This window comes from Pristiophorus japonicus, chromosome 1 (genome assembly GCF_044704955.1).
Source record: "Pristiophorus japonicus isolate sPriJap1 chromosome 1, sPriJap1.hap1, whole genome shotgun sequence".
Lineage (NCBI taxonomy): Eukaryota > Metazoa > Chordata > Chondrichthyes > Pristiophoridae > Pristiophorus > Pristiophorus japonicus.
In genome coordinates this window covers 241,335,986-241,349,836 of record NC_091977.1, presented here as the reverse complement: position 1 = coordinate 241,349,836, position 13,851 = coordinate 241,335,986, and the positions used below count along the sequence as shown (strand labels likewise).

Here is a 13,851-nt window from a genome sequence, read left to right as displayed (position 1 = left end):
CACAATAAGCCAGTTGCACAAGTTCAACAAAGTTTTAATTATTCACATTGCAGCAGCCAACACAATAAATAACTTTTCTTCTCTAGGATATACAGCAGTCAGGCACATTGCGACAATTTACTGCACAAGATCCTTTCTCCTCCACCTCGCTTGTACTTTACTCAAAGACAGATACGATTTTGAAAAATAAATGCAAGTCAAACTGGACACACCTGGGCAAAACCATCCATGCCAATTAATCATGATTCTGCTCTACTACAAACAACTTATAAGTGCTGCCTCTGCGCAATAAGTTAGAATAAATAGTGGAGGACTTTTATTATACCAGGTCTGACCCCACCTCAACCTTAATTTCATGAATGATGCATAACGTATCTATTTAAGGTTACCGTAACTTTTGTAAAATCAAAACACTGTGGATGCTGGAAATCTGAAACAAAAACAGAAAATGCTGGAACACTCAGCAAGTCAAGCAGCATCTGTGGAGGGAGCAACAGAGTTAATGTTTCAGGTCGATGACCTTTCATCATAGAGCAGGGTAGCACTGGGGAAAAAGACGACCAGAGCATGACAGGAAGGGACAGAATGTAGAAACATAAAGGTGAATCAGAAAGTGGGGTCAAAACTGGAAAAAAAAATAGATACAAATGGGTATGATCTGATAGCCATTACAGAGACATGGTTGCAAGCTGAGAATTAAATATTCAGTGGTATTTGACAATTCGGAGGGACAGACAGAAAGGAAACGGAGGTGGGGTGGCTCTGTTAATAAAGGATGAAATCAGTGCATTAGTGAGAAACGATATTGGCTCAGAAGATCAAGATGTTGAATCAGTTTGGGTGGAGATAAGGAATAATAAGTGGAAGAAGTCACTGGTGGATGTAGTTTATAGACTCCCCAACACTGTTGTACGGAATATATATCAAGAAATAATAGAGGCTTGTAAAAAAGGAACAGCAATAATCATGGGCGATTTTAACCTTCATATTGATTGGACAAAGCAAATTGGCCAGGGTAGCCTTGAGGAAGAGTTCATAGAGTGTATCTGGGATAGTTTCCTTGAACAGTACATTGCAGAACCAACCAGCCTTAGATCTGGTATTGTGTAATGTAAGAATTTGGGGTTTTGGACATTGCGTGGACACATTTTCTGTTACTGCAGAGGAGCAGAGCAGCCTGAATTGGGACAGGTCCAAACATGTTCCACAGGAATACACATCAGGTAGACAGGAATGAATCAATGGCTGAAATGGCAGGAATGGTTGATGGACAGGCCCTTTGTCATGTAATCAGTGAGAGATCAAGCAGATTGGTCGGTGCTCATGAGACAAAGGAAGCTATTCGACCACCCAGACTGGTCAGAGCCTTGTCGAGGAAACAGCCTGTAACAAAGGAACAGGCTGAGGACATTGATTTTGTTCTTTCAGTTGTACTGCTTCAGGCAAAAGGACAGTTGAACTTTTGACGCGAGAAGAATCATTTTTGCAAGTTTACAAGAGTTGCACTTTGCAGCCATCTCTCTCTCTCCCCTCTCCCACGCCTGCTTGCGTCGCTCAACGCACAAAGACTGAGCACTCCATCTGGGACGGAGAGAAGAAACACCATCTACAAGCAAAGAGAGCCACGTTATTTCGATTGGGGAGCTGACCTTGAGACGGGACTTGAATACCACAGATTGGTACAGAACCAGAAGATACGCCTCATCGGGAGAAGCAGTGAGTAAGCCAGAGAGGTAACTGGTGAGCATTTATCCCAGCCCACACATCTTTAAGACAACCGCAGTGTGAAAGGGTGTTGTGTGTCCCAACCAAGCCTTAGGGGTTTTAGTGGGGAGGTTTTAGCACGGATCGTAAGCGTACGCACAATTCTGTTGGACAGATTTCGGAGGTACACTTTTGAATCCGAGCAGGGGTGTTTTAGACGTGGGTACTTTGCGTTAGGGGCCTGTACGGATGGGCCAGGGTTGTACTGTGTTTGTTTTACACCAACAGGGTGTGTTTTACTGGGTGCAGGTGTGTGCTTTAACTTGAATAAAAGCATTGTGATGGTTGAGACCGAAAGATCCGGCTGTAACTGTGTATTTCTGTTCACCACTATAATTCCGGTGTCTAGAACTGTTGTAAGGAGGGTGATACAAAATCACCATGGGCTAAACCACTTACAGTAATGAGACAGAATTAATGAACAATCTCCTAGTAAAGGATCCCTCTAGGAATGAGTGACCATAACATGACTGAATTTCAAATTCAGTTGGAGGGTGAGAAAGTTGGATCTCAAATCAGTTTCCTAATCTTAAATAAAGGAGACTACAAAAGGTATGAAGGCAGAGTTGGCTAAAGTGGACTGGGAAAATAGATTAAAGTATAGGGCAGTTGATGAGCAGTGGCAGACATTTAAGGAGATATTTCATAACTCAACAAAAATATATCCCAATGAGCAGGAAAGACTGCGAGAGAAGGGATAACCATCCATGGCTAACTAAGGAAATAAGGGCTGGTATCAAATTGAAAACAAGGGCATACATTGTGGCCAAGACCAGTGGGAGACCAGAGAATTGGGAAACTTTTAAAAGCTAGCAAAGAACGACAAAAAATAATAAAGAGGGAAGAAAGATTATGAAAGTAAACTAGCACGAAATATAAAAAAATAGTAAGAGTTTCTACAGGTACATAAAAAGGAAAAAAGAGTGGCTAAAGTAAATGTTGGTCCCCTAGAGGATGAGACTGGGGAATTAATAATGGTGAACAGGGAAATGGCAGAGACGTTGAACAAATATTTTGTATTGGTCTTTAAGGCAGAAGACACTAAAAACATTCCAATAGTGGATAATCAAGGATCTATAGGGAGGGAGGAACTTAATACAATCACTATCACTAAAGTAGTAGTACTCAGTAAAATAATGGGACTAAAAACGGACAAGTCCCTTGGACCTGATGGCTTGTATCCTCGGGTCTTGAGAAGTGGCTGCAGAGATAGTGGATGCATTGGTTGTAATCTACCAAAATTCCCTGGATTCTGGGGAGGTCCCAGTGGATTGGAAAACCGCAAATGTAACACCCCTATTTAAAAAAGGAGGCAGACAGAAAACAGGAAACTATAGACCAGTTAGCCTAACGTCTGTCATTGGGAAAATGCTGGAGGCCATTATTAAGGAAGCAGTAGCAGGACATCAGGACAACATAGTTTTATGAAAGGGAAATCATGTGTGACAAATTTGCTGGCATTCTTTGAGGATGTAACAATCAGGGTGGATAAGGGGGAACCAGTGGATGTGGTGTATTTGGATTTCCAGAAGGCATTCAATAATGTGCCACATAAAAGGTTACTGCACAAAATGAAAGTTCATGGGGTTGGGGACAATATATTAGCATGGATAGAGGATTGGCTAACTAACAGAAAACAAGAGAGTGGGGATAAAATGGGTAATTTTCCGGTTGGCAAACAGTAACTAGTGGGGTGCCGCAGGGATCGGTGCAGGGGCCTCAACTATTTACAATCTATATTAATGACTTGGATGAAGGGACCGAGTGTAATGTAGCCAAGTTTGCTGATGATACAAAGATGGGTCGGAAAACAAATTGAGAGGACACAAAAAATCTGCAAAGGGATATAGACAGGCTAAGTGAGTGGGCAAAAATTTGGCAGATGGAGTACAATGTGGGAAAATGTGAGGTTATCCATTTTGGCAGAAAAAATAGAAGAGTTATAATTTAAATGGAGAAAATTGCAAAGTGCTGCAGTACAGAGGGATCTGGGGGTCCTGGTGCATGAAACAAAAAAGTTAGCATGCAGGTACAGCAAGTAATCAGGAAGGCAAATGGAATGTTGGCCTTTATTGCAAGGGGGATGGAGTATAAAAGCAGAGGTCCTGCTACAACTGTACAGGGTATTGGTGAGGCCACACCTAGAGTACTCAAATAGTTTTGGTCTCCGTATTTAAGAAAGGATATACTTGCATTGGAGGCTGTTCAGAGAAGGTTCACTGGGTTGATTCCGGAGACGACGGGGTTGACTTATGACGATAAGTTGAGCCTATACACATTTGAAGTTCAGAAGAATAAGAGGTGATCTTATCGAAATATACAAGATAATGAGGGGGCTTGACAAGGTGGATACAGAGAGGATATTTCCACTCATAGTGGAAACTAAAACTAGGGGACGTAGTCTCAGAATAAGGGGCTGCCCATTTAAAACTGAAATGAGGAGGAATTTCTTCTCTCAAGAGGATTGTAAATCTGTGGAATTTTCTGCCCCAGAGAGCTGGGTCATTGAATATACTTAAGGTAGAAATAAACACATTTTTGAGCGATAAGGCAATAAACAGTTATGGGGAGCTGAATCCATGATCAGATCAGCCATGATCTTATTAAATGGTGGAGCAGGCTCGTGGGGTCAAATGGCCTACTCCTGCTCCTATTTCTTATGTTCTTATGTCAGAACTGGAAAAAGTTGGAGATGTAACGGGTTTTAATCAAGTGCAGGGACAAGGAAAAGGGGAGGGGAGGAAAAAACAAAAGGGAAGGTCTGTGATAGGCAGGAGTGATTAAATGACAAAAGATAAATTAAAAGGAGAATTAAAGTGACAGGCGACTGGAAGCTCAGGGTCATGCTTACGGACTGAACGGAGGTATCTCACAAAGCAGTCACCCAACCTGCATTTGGTCTCCCCAATGTAGAGAAAATCACATCGTGAGCAGCGAATACAGTATACTAAATTGCATGAAGTACAAGTAAATCTTTCAGCTGGAAGGAGTGTTTAGGGCCCTGGACAATGGGAAGGGAGGAGGTAAAATGGCAGGTGTTGCTGTAAGGGAAGGGAGGGGAAGATGTGTTTGGTGATGGGATCACACTGGAGGTGGCAGAAATGGCAGAGGATGATCCGCTGAATGTGAAGGCTGGTGGGGTGAAAAGTGAGAACAAGGTGAACCTATCATGGCTCTTGGAGGGAGAGGAAGGGGCGAGAGCAGGATTGCAGGAAATGGAATGGACATGGTCGAGGGACCTGTCAACCACAGTTGAGGATAAAGGAAGACACATCAGAAGCACTAGTATGAAAGGTGGCATTGTCGGAAGAGATGCGATGGAGACAGAGAAACTGGGAGAATGGAATACAGTCCTTACAGGAAGTGGGTTGGGAGGAAGTCTAGTCCAGGCAGCTGTGGGCTTATAGGGGATGTTTGTCAATAGCCTATCCCCAAAAATGGAGACAGAGAAGTCAAGAAAGGGAAGAGTCAGAGATGGACCACATGAAGGGGAGGGACGGATGGAAATCAGAAGCAAAGTGAAGGAAATGTTCTAGTTCAGCGTGAGAGTAGGGAATAGCACCAAAACAGTCATTAATGTACCGGATAAATAGGTGAGGTAAGGGACCTGATTAGGACTGGAACAAAGAATGTTTCTCCTTTCCCACTGTCCAGGGCCCCAAACACTCCTTCCAGATGAAACAGCGATTTACTTGTACTTGTAATTTAGTATACTACATTGGGGAGACAAAACACAGATTGGGTGACTGCTTTGCAGAACACCTCCGTTCAGTCCATAAACATGACCCCGAGCTTCCGGTCGCCTCTCACTTCAATTCTCTGCTCCATTCCCACTGACCTCTGTGCTCAGCCTCTTGTACTATTCCAATGAAGCTCAACATAAGTTTGAGCAACAGCACCTCATCTTTCGAATAGGCACTTTTCTGGACTCAACACCAAGTTCAACAATTTCAAAACATAACCTCTGCCCCTATTTTTTTTCCATACGGCAGCTTTTCATGATTCTGCCATTACCATTTACACCTCTTCTTGACTCACCTTTTGTCCCATTATCACCTCCTTTTGCCTTGCACCATCAGCCCTTTTGTCATTTAATCTCTCCTGCCTTCCACCCAACCACAGACCTTCCCTTTTGTTCTTTCCTCCCCTGCCTCCTTTCCCTGCCTCTGCACTTGCTTAAAACCTGTTCTATCTCTAACCTTTACCTAGTTCTGACGCAAGGTCATCGACCTGAAACGTTAACTCTGTTTCTTTCTCCAGATGCTGCCTGATCTGCTGAGTGTTTTCAGCATTTTCTGCTTTTGCTGCACAGTAACTTTTGATCTGGTCACATTCTATACATACAAGGAATTTTAAAAATAAAAATTGGGATCACTTCCCAGAAATTGTGACTGTAGGTAGTGTGTAACAGTTACATCTTCCCACCCTTCTGGTGGTTACTGTTGGCTCATCGCTGTAATGTCGATGATTCATTGGTGCCTCCTCGATAAAAGGGAGCACTGTATTGGTGCAGCAAACAATGGTTGGAAAGCTCATGCTTGTCGGCTAAAGGCACTGACTGGAAGCTACAAAGACAAATACACATTCTTCCCTATAATACTCAGGCGACCTGTTAGATTACCAATGTGGTAGGGCAATGTAGCTGGACAAGGTTGTGGGAAAGCATGTGCGAAAGAGCGATCACACCATTATGACAGACAGACAGACAGACATACACACAGACAGACAGACACAGACAGACCCTGATCACATCCTGCAGAAAATGTCTCAAAGTGCTTTACACATAAAGGGACAATTCTGTGATCTGGCATTCCAGAAGGGGGAGCAGCACTTGCCGATCCACAGTCTGTTATTTCCTGTTCATTAATTCCCGATTTCCTGACCTGCGTTCCCGGCAAGCCCCAATCCCGAAAGAGCACCAGATTGCAGAGTCATCCAAAGGATCAGAGGAATCCAAAACTGTGGCCCATAAATATAAAAGATAGTCACAAATAAATCCAATAAGAAATTCAGGAGAAACTTCTTTATCCAGAGAATGCTGAGAATGTCGAACTCACTACCAAAGGGAATGGTTGAGGCAAGTAGCATAGACGCATTTAAGGGGAAGCCTTGGTTTAATATCTTATCTGACAAAGCAGCACGGTCGGTACTGAAATTGAGCGTCAACCTAAATGATCGTGAAGAAGAACTTGAACCCATAAATTCTGACTCAGAGGCAAGGGTGCTACTTCCTTGCTGACACAAGCTCTAGGCCTTGCACTATAACACCAGTTGCCACTGGGCTGAAGCTACAGCACCAGTTCATAGCCTGAAGCTAAAGTGTAATCACTCACCATTAGATGCCTTTCCCTCCCCGCACCCACCAAAGACTACACCATTGCAGGGCCAGTGGGAATGAATTGATAAGATTCTGGTGTATGGAGCAGGCCAATCTTTTGAATGTTAAGAGTTCAAACTTGTGTTCTGGCAAATACAATGGCTTTGCCTTGAAGGATCTGTATGCTTGGCGTATTCGTGTGCTAAATCCAGATAATTAGTATATTTGATCCACACTTTAACAACTGTCGCCCATGAGAATGTAGCCATGGTGAAGGGTGGGGTGTTTGAAGTGTTGAGGGTGGGGGAAAGAGAAAGAAGGATGAAGAAGCTGGACATCTGTTGGGAACTAGGACAGTGCAACAAGTTACTGCCCTTGCTGTAGCCATCCAAGGTTACCAATTGCTTTTAGGGATTATCGGAAGTAATGGAACAATATGGTGAGAGTACTTTTACCATTCCTGCCCCCCCCCACCCCACCTCCACCCTTTGAAACTTCACTCAGGTCACTGAAGGTCAAAGCTCTAGCTACCATTTTGATTTGAATCAAATCAATAGCTGATAAATTGAAGTTTCTGTAGCAAGCCACTTTGAGTACTAACTACGGGCTCAATTTTCCTGAAGCCTGTTTTCTGGCGTATTGCCAGAGATACACCCGGAATTTCTAGGCCAGAAATATTTTGCAAAACTTTCCCTGATCTATAATTCGAATTTGGCGCCCGCAGCATGTCCAGTCTCCTCAAGGGGGTGGAGCCTGCACCAAACAACAATACCGTACTTCAGCGCATGCACGGGAAAAAAAATTAAATTTTTGACATCGCTCCAATGGACTCGCATGCTCAGTACAGCTTGGATTTGGCAATTGGACATTTTTCAAGAGCCAGTTGTGAGTGTGTGAGGAGTGCTGAGAGAGAGCATTGGAAAAATCACAGCTGAAGCAATACAAGATGCAACATAAGAACATAAGAATTAGGAACAGGAGTAGGCCATCTAGCCCCTCGAGCCTGCCCCGCCATTCAATAAGATCATGGCTGATCTGGTCGTGGACTCAGCTCCATTTACCCGCCCTCTCCCCATAACCCTTAATTCCCTTATTGGTTAAAAATCTATCTATCTTTGACTTGAAAACATTCAATGAGCTAGCCTCAACTGCTTCCTTGGGCAGAGAATTCCACAGATTCACAACCCTCTGGGAGAAGAAATTTTTTCTCAACTCGGTTTTAAATTGGTTCCTCCGTATTTTGAGGCTGTGCCGCCTAGTTCTCGTCTCCCCCACCAGTGGAAACAACCTCTCTGCCTCCATCTTGTCTATCCCTTTCATGATTTTAAATGTTTCTATAAGATCACCCCTCATCCTTCTGAACTCCAAGGAGTAAAGAACCAGTCTACTCAATCTATCATCATAAGGTAACCCCCTCATTTCTGGAATCAGCCGAGTGAATCGTCTCTGTACCCCCTCCAAAGCTAGTATATCCTTCCTTAAGTAAGGTGACCAAAACTGCACGCAGTACTCCAGGTGCGGCCTTACCAATACCTTATACAGTTGCAGCAAGACCTCCCTGCTTTTGTACTCCATCCCTTTCGCAATGAAGGCCAATATTCCATTTGCCTTCCTGATTACCTGCTGCACCTGCAAACTAACCTTTTGGGATTCCCACCGCTGCCAGAATTTGTGGCGTGTAATATTTGTCAATTTGTCAGCCGTGGCTCAGTGAGCAGCACACACTCTCTCTTGCGCCTCCGAGTCACAAGGTTGTGAGTTCAAGTCCCACTCCAGAGACATGAGCATATAGGCTACGGCCACACTAGTCTGAAAACGCCGGATCTTGTCTGATCTCGGAAGCTAAGCAGAGTCAGGCCTGGTTAGTACTTGGATGGGAGACTGCCTGGGAATACCAGGTGCAGTAGGCTTTAAAACCAAAAAGAGTTTCATGCACAAGGAGCCCCCCAGGTCCCTTTGCACCACAGCATGTTGTAATTTCTCCCCATTCAAATAATATTCCCTTTTACTGTTTTTTTTCCCCCCAAGGTGGATGACCTCACACTTTCCGACATTGTATTCCATCTGCCAAACCTTAGCCCATTCGCTTAACCTATCCAAATCTCCTTGCAGTCTCTCCGAGTCCTCTACACAACCCGCTTTCCCACTAATCTTAGTGTCATCTGCAAATTTTGTTGCACTACACTCTGTCCCCTCTTCTAGGTCATCTATGTATATTGTAAACAGTTGTGGTCCCAGCACTGATCCCTGTGGCACACCACTAACCACTGATTTCCAACCGGGAAAGGACCCATTTATCCCGACTCTCTGCTTTCTGTTCGCCAGCCAATTTTCTATCCATGCTAATACATTTCCTCCGACTCCGCGTACCTTTATCTTCTGTAGTAACCTTTTGTGTGGCACCTTATCGAATGCCTTTTGGAAATCTAAATACACCACATCCATCGGTACACCTCTATCCACCATGCTCGTTATATCCTCAAAGAATTCCAGTAAGTTAGTTAAACATGATTTCCCTTTCATGAATCCATGCTGCGTCTGCTCGATTGCACTATTCCTATCCAGATGTCCCGCTATTTCTTCCTTAATGATAGTTTCAAGCATTTTCCCCACTACAGATGTTAAATTAACCGGCCTATAGTTACCTGCCTTTTGCCTGTCCCCTTTTTTAAACAGAGGCGTTACATTAGCTGCTCTCCAATCCGCTGGTGCAACGTGGACCAAGGACCAAGAATTTCTTGCTGGAAGAAGTGGAGGCATTAGTTACTGTGATTGAGAACAGATGGCAGGAGCTGAATACTAGCAGAGGTCACATAAAAGTTCCACCAAAAGAAAAGAAGAAACGCTGGAACCAATTTGCAGAAGATTACTACGCAGTGGTGAACACCACGAGATCTGGAAGCCAGTGTAAGAAGAAATGGCAGGACCTTGGTCAAGTAGTGAGTGCAAGTAATATTTTCATTTATCCAGCAAGGAATTGCAAATGTGACCAGCTGTATATGTCCTACCCAGCAGAAAGACACCCTCTCTAAAAAGTTGCATTTTCAGCTTTGCAGAGGAAAGTGGCACACAACAAAAGGGAAAGAACTCGAACAGGAGGAGACCCAGCAAATCTGCACCCACTGACACCATTGGAAGTGAGGGTCGCAGCTTTGATGGGTCCTGCCTGGAGAAAAACAATCAGTACTGCACAAGCTGGGCCCACAATCGAGGGAGAGGGCAAGTCCTGCAAATTCATTGTGGCCCTTCAAATCAACCCCCAGCCTGGCCTGCTATGTGTGAGCTTATTCATGCCATCCATCTTGCCCCCTCCTCTGTTGCTAACCATTTGTCTGTTCTATTATATTTTGAAGAACTGGAGGCCAACCCTGACGATGCAGAAGATTCAGATGAGGATCAGCCTGAAGAGAACATCTTACAATCCAACCCTCCAGACCAAGACCGCGCTCTCCTGAGATGCAGGATGTAACAGATGTGGTTCAGATGATGTCATTGAGTGCGGAGAGCATTGACCTTACCCAATCACGCCTGAACACCATCAGTGGGGCGAGTGATGAGGTAGCAGGACTGTCGGGAGAAGTAACAACACTCGCCGGGACCATCAGTGAGGGAATAGTGGCCATGAGGGAGGGAATGTCAGATGTAGTGCAAACCACATCACTGGCCATGAGGGAGAGAATATCAGAGGTAGTGCAAACCACATCACTGACCATGAGGGAGGGAATATCAGAGGTCGTGCAAACCACATCACTGGCCATGAGGGAGGGAATGTCAAAGGTAGTACTGGCCATTAGGGAGGGATTGCTGCAGTCCTCTGAGACACTGTCAGAGTGCATGAGGGACGGCATGTATGAGTTAACTACTGCAATAAGGGAACACGCCCAGGCATCGCACCTATTGACAGAATCAACTGCAATCCCCACACCAGTCTCAGAAGAGCCCCAAACCGGGCCCTCCAACTTGCCGCCTGACGCTGACGCCCCCCACCCTCAAGAGGTGTGCAGTCCCAGAGATGTTAGAAGGAATAAGCTTGGTAGCAAGCCCGAAAACACTGCCACTGCCTGCGGGCGGGGGTGGTGGACTGTCCAAGACCAAGTGCAGCGGGCGGTCTTAGAATAAGGGGGATGAGTGCAGCCTTTCTTTGCTGCTGCTGTTGTTGTTATTGTTACTGTTCTTAAATTAAAAGTTTTTTTTAAGTTATGTAAATTTACAAGTTTACAAGTGATCTTAAAGAGTGATATTAAAGTAAAGTTTGATACAAGAATAATTTTACTTAAAGTGAAGTTAAGTACATTGTAAACTTCTGAATAAAATATATTTTACATTAAAACTGAATCATGTTCCAATAACACAACACACATTACGAAACAGCACCAAACAGTAAGCATGTCCATGTGGAATAGTTGTCGCTAAGCCTCAGGAATCAGTAAAGCGTTCACGGATGAGCTGCTGCCACAAGGCTTGAACAATCGTTAAAGGGGCACAATGGCCCACCCTCCTCCGCCGTCGTGTTCTGGCCTCAGGCACTTGCATGGCTTCCTCATCCTCATCATTATCCTCCTCGTCACCTGCATCTTCCACATCATCATCAGCCATTCTCACCGCAGGTGGGTCTTCCACTACCAGGTGCTGCTGCCTCATGATGGCTAAGTTATGCAGCATGCAGCACACAGTGAACTGACCGACAGTCTCAGGGGAGTATTGCAAGTAGCCTCCGGAATGGTCCAGGAATCGGAAATGTTGTTTCAATATGCCAATGATCCTCTCAATGATCCTGCGCGTCGCAATGTGCGACATGTGTTGACGGTCAGCTTCCGTCCGGGTTACGCGTAGGGGTGTCATGAGCCAGGTGGCGAGGCCGCACCCTTTGTCTCCCAGTAGCCACCTCTGCCCTTCTGGCTGTTGCTCAAACAAATATAACGCTGTTGCATAGGACGAATGCATCATGGGTGCTGCCAGGGTATCTTGCATCGACTGACAAGATGCGATGCATGTCATCACACACGAGCTGCACATTAATGGAGTGGAAGCCTTTTCTATTCCTGTACATCTCAGTATCCGGCAACGGTGCTCGCAAGGTGACGTGGGTACAATCAATGCAGACCTGTACCTTTGGGAAGCCAGCAATCCTTAAGAAGCCCACAGCCCTGTCATGGATTGCTTGGGCGGTCATGGGGAACTTGATGAAGTCATTCCTCCATGCATACAATGCGGCCGTGACCTGGCGAATGGAGACATGTGTTGCATGTTGAGAGATGACGCACGCATCCTCAGTTGTAGCTTGAAACGATCCAGGAGGCATAGAATGAAAGTGCAGCTATAACCTTCACTTCAACTGACAAAGCAGTCCTCCTGACGCTTCTCGGCTGCAGGTCTGGTTTCACCAACTCACAGATCTCACGGACGACGACTTTGCAGAAACGCAGCCTTCTGATACAGTCTGCATCACTCAGGTGCAGGTACGAACGCCTGTCTCGATATACCCGAGGTGGGTAAGACCTCCTGCCCAGCACCCTATGGGGTCTGATGTTCCTGATGTGATGAGCTCTAATCAATTATCTCCTACATAACACCAGGATGCAGAACGCTCGCACAAGGTATGGCATTGTCAGTATTGCTCCCATACTTAGTTAAACTTTCAAAGAAGCTCAAAACGGTAGGTAAGCAGGCAGCACAGGTTCGCAGTTATCTCTCTCTCCCCCCAGGGACTGTATGGATGGACCACACACAAAGGTCTTGTGACCTCTCTCTCCCCCCGGGCTACAAGCCACAAGATCGGCGCTCTCTCTCCCCCTCCCCGGACTACAAGCCGCAAGATCGGCTATCTCTCCCTCTTCTCCTCTCTCTTCGCCTGCGCCCCCCCCCCCCCCCAGCTTGTTTTGTAACCGAACCCCGAGCCGCTGTGTCCGGGCGCAAGGCCAATTCTGCCGGCTAAACCTACAAACCTCCAGGCCTTCTTCAGCATGTAAGTGAATTAAAAAAATTAGAAAACTTGTGGAATCCAACAAATTTACACTTCTACGCTGACAGGTTAAAAAAAATGTTGAACTTTATTATTGATTTTGACAGTGTTCTTGACTCCCTCCAAAATCTTTGATTTAAAAACAATGGCGTCTTTTCATTGCAGATTTGTGAATGTGCGCTGGTTTTCTTAACTCACCAGAAGGTTTTTTGGGCGTGGTCAGATATGCCAACGCAATGGAGAAAAATGTTGGCCAAACTGCGAACAATTGAAAAAAACGGCGCAGACATGAGGGAACTCTGAGGTGAAAAAAAAACTGGCCTAGAAAAATCATAACTAAGTCCGTTACGCAGATCGCAGGAGGAAAGTTTGAAAAAAAAGCCAAAATTTAACTCAATACGCCAAAAAAAAGCAACCTACTCCAAAAAAACGGCGCAAATCATTGGGGAAAATTGAGCCCTACAATACTAAATACAATAAAATTACGAGGGGCCTAGGCAGAGTGGATAGGAAGGAGCCATTTCCCTTAGCAGAGAGGTCAATTACCAGGGGGCATAGATTTAAAGTAATTGGTAGAAGGATTAGAAGGGGGTTGAGGAAAACTTTTTTCACCCAGAGGGTAGTAACAATCTGGAACTCTCTGCCTGAAAGGGTGGTAAAGGCAGAAACCCTTACCCTCATCACATTTTAAAAGATATGCACTTGAAGTGCTGTAACCTCCAAGATTACGGATCAAGAGCTGGAAAGTGGGATTAGGTGGTTGGCACTTTTACGGCCGGCAGACACGATGGGCCGAATGGCCTCCTTC

At 45.0% G+C, this 13,851-nt stretch overlaps 1 protein-coding gene and 1 pseudogene across 1 annotated transcript in view; one reads left to right on the top strand and one right to left on the bottom strand.

Annotated features, from left to right (window-relative positions):
- The window catches only part of LOC139269366 (choline transporter-like protein 1), a 105,792-nt gene that overhangs the window by 73,416 nt on the left and 18,525 nt on the right, over nucleotides 1-13,851 (bottom strand). The window lies entirely within an intron of this gene.
- On the top strand, nucleotides 8,873-8,991 carry LOC139278642 (5S ribosomal RNA; annotated as a pseudogene).